At 35.5% G+C, this 3,744-nt stretch overlaps 1 protein-coding gene across 18 annotated transcripts in view; it reads right to left on the bottom strand.

Moving 5' to 3' along the window:
- LOC106882633 (tensin-1) overlaps positions 1 to 3,744 on the bottom strand; it is an 835,201-nt gene that overhangs the window by 143,134 nt on the left and 688,323 nt on the right. The gene's annotated exons all lie outside the window — the stretch shown is intronic.

Genomic DNA, 3,744 nt, shown 5'->3' with positions numbered 1-3,744 from the left:
CCACCCTTGCCTCAACAGCAAAATTACTTCACACACCCAACAACAGTAACACTATACCAGGGTTGAACTCTTCTCAGTTACTTTAGATGGATAGATAGATGGATGGATGAGTGAAGGAGTGGGTCGAATTGGAGAGAGAGGGGGATGGGGGATGAGGAGAAGAGAGGGAGAAAAGAACAAGAAGTGGGAAATAAAATGAAAAATGAAGAAGATAGATAAGATAGCTCTCACTATAGGATGTCAACTTTCTTACAATCTGAAATTAGAGATATCAAGGCTAAGGCTGAAATGAGACTTCATAGCAAGCATCTAATCATTATCAGTAGTATTATCACCAACATCATCATTGCAGTAGAACTGGTATGGTGCAGGACTAAATACCTTGTGGTATTTAGTTAAGTTCCTTTATTTACAGCCATAGTTCAAATCCCATCAGATTTGACTTCACTTCTTATCTCATCTCTCTCTCTCTCTCTCTCCAAGTTCAATAAAACTAAGCAGTAATGTACTGGGCCAATTCAGTCACATGAAGTGGAATGGCTACAGCAGCAAATGTTGCTGGCCATTCTCCATGACAACGCCATCGCAGTAATGTGGGGCTCAGATGAACAGGCCATTTATTCTGGGGTGCATGGCCCACCTGCCCCCTTCATCTTCAGTTGCTTAGCCCCCACCCACCAACTTTTTTCTTTTTCTTTGTTTCCTTGTAATTAAATTGTGATAAATAACAATTTATTATTTAAATTAAATCAGTTATGTAGCTTCTCTACCAATTTCTGACAATGAACTAATGTTTGCAAACATCATTGCAAGATTATATATATATGTATGTATATATATATATATATATATATATATATATATAGCGTGGCACCTTGGGCAAGTGTCTTCTACTATAGCCTCGGGCCAACCAAAGCCTTGAGAGTGGATTTGGTAGACGGAAACTGAAAGAAGCCCATGATAGATATGTATATGTATATAGATATGCATGTGTGTGTATATGTTTGTCATCCAACATCTCTTGACAACCGATGCTGGTGTGTTTACGTCCCCGTAACTTAGTGGTTCGGCAAAAGAGACCGATAGAATAAGTACTAGGCTTACAAAAAATAAGTCCTGGGGTCGATTTCTTTGACTAAAGGCAGTGCTCCAGCATGGCCGCAGTCAAATGACTGAAACAAGTAAAAAAGTATAGCCTAAACATTGATAACGTCTAGAAAGCTGAGAAAACATTGATGCATGTATGTTGTGGGGAGAATGAGGAAGAAGTGAGACAGATGCTGAGAGAAATGATGAGAAGAGAGGTGAGAGAAGGAGAGTTAAAGAAAGGAGGAAGAGGAAAAGAAGTATCATCATTATCATAGTTTTAATGTCAACTTTTCTGTGCTTGTATGGGTAGGGCGTATTCTATTGAGGCAGATTTTCTACAACTGAATTCCCTTCCTGTTGCAAACCTTCACCTGCTTCTGAGCAAGGTAATATCTCCCTATAGGCAGGTGTATTTCCACAGAATATTGGAAATGAATGTCACTACTTGTCAATATTGACTCTCATTAGCACTATCATGTGATGTCAAGCCAAGGAAAACAAACATACAAACACTCATACATACATATACAAATATATATGTGGGTATCTATCTATATATATATACATACATACACATGGATGCACACACAAAACAGACTCCTTTCAGTTTCTGCCTACCAAATCCACTGACAGGTTTTGGTGGCCCAGAGCTAAACTAGAAGATCCTTGCCCAAGGTGTTATGCAATGGGACTGAACCTGGGGCAATTAAATTAATCAAAGGTCCGTCTTGATTAAGCAGACATGACGAAAGACATTCAAGCCGTTACCATCCCAACTATTTTTTATCTAGGAGCAAATAATCTCATAAGTCCTTCCTTTGTTTTAAAATAATAAAATGTTATTTGAGGGAGATTTGGCTGCTTTTGCTAACAGATCAGGCAACTACACAAAAGCTCAGTTAGCATCCTTTAGATGGGAGCTTAACAAACCTATATTGGAGATTTACATAAAAAAAAGTAGAAATAGTCAATCACAACTGGAATGGTGTCTCACTCTGCTTAACATAAATGGTAATCAACATACTTCATGTCTGAAGAAAGAAATTTTGGATCACATATTGCAAAGAAAGACTTGCTTCACTCAAAGAGTCAGAGTTTGCATCACATACTTAAAGAGATTAGTATTGCTTTGCACATCTAAAGAAGAGGGCATAAAACCACACAACTTAACTAGATATTATTATACCACAAACCTGAAGAGAAGTCTTATTCTACAACACTAGAGATGCGTCTTACTCTACACACCAAAAGGTAGAGTTTTGTCCAGCTCACATAGAGAGCAGTGCCCAAGACATCCAAAAGAATCTTGTTTGAGACATAGAGAAAAGCCTTACTCAAGACAACTGGAGACTACTTTTGCTCCAGACTCATGGAAAAGTTTTGCACAAGACATCTGTAATAGACTCTTGCTTTACAAAAAAACCTTGAGTAGAATCCAGCTTAAAAAATTTTGAGTGGACTCTTCTCCAATAAATCTATCCAGGCACACACACACACATGCTGAAGCATGGAATAAACTACCTGCATCAGATGTTAGCAGTCAGGACACTACATCCTTCAAATCTTCCATGCTTCCTGAAATACACCAACAAGTACACCTGATGTCCCCACCACCACATATTTTTTCTAAATAACTCATTCACTGTTCACTTTCTGTGCATTATTCTATGCACTGTTCATGCACTTTTGACTACTTTTTCTGATAAATTGTAGTGCATTTGAGCACCATATAAAGTAAGTTCATTATTTCATTATTATTATAATTCCACAAGAATCTATCATTGTACATATATATGTATGTGTGTGGCTGTATATTCTATATGAATGTATGTATACATCTGTGAGTGCATCTGAATGATCATATAAGAGTATCTAAATGTTCCAGTGAGGGCAGCTGCTGATTCTTGTGAGGTGAACATGCATGCTCTGAGTGCATGTATACATTCATACAAATGCAGTTACACGTTTTTTTGAGTGATATGCATACTTTCCGAATGTTTCTGCAAATACCTATAAACGCATCAACATCTTCAGGTACATGTTCTTGTAAGTTTCTCCATGCTCTTGTGAGTGCCTCTGCATATCATTGTGAATGCATTTGCAGGTTTTTAAGAATGAGTGCAACTTCATGCTCTTCTGAATGAGCGACACTGTATGCTCTTGTGAATACATCTACATGTTCTGGTACTTTTGTGCATGCATTGGCATTTCTGAATGATCTTTGCAAGTATTTGCATGCTTTTACGAGGCAGCAGCTTGTTCATGTGCATATGTCTGCATGTAAATATGTGTGCATCTGAAAGTTGCTGTGTGGGTCTGCATGTTGTTTGAATATCTCTAAGTCAGACTTTTAAAAAATACATCACTATTTTTAAAATTCATATCAATGTCTTAATTTTGAATCAGCAAATTCCTTACAGATGTGTTTAAAATTTAAATTTTATACTTTGGAGACATTTTTTCAGTTTTATGAGTAAAGAAGTTATTATATATATAATTAAATTATACATATATAATTAATATATATATATATATAATTAAATTATATATATATAATTAATATATATATATATATAATTAAATTATATATATATAATTAATATATATATATATATAATTAAATTATATATATATAATTAATATATATATATATAT

This window comes from Octopus bimaculoides, chromosome 8 (assembly GCF_001194135.2).
Source record: "Octopus bimaculoides isolate UCB-OBI-ISO-001 chromosome 8, ASM119413v2, whole genome shotgun sequence".
NCBI lineage: Eukaryota > Metazoa > Mollusca > Cephalopoda > Octopoda > Octopodidae > Octopus > Octopus bimaculoides.
Note: the sequence above shows the minus strand (reverse complement) of the source record. Positions and strands in the feature narration are given on the sequence as shown.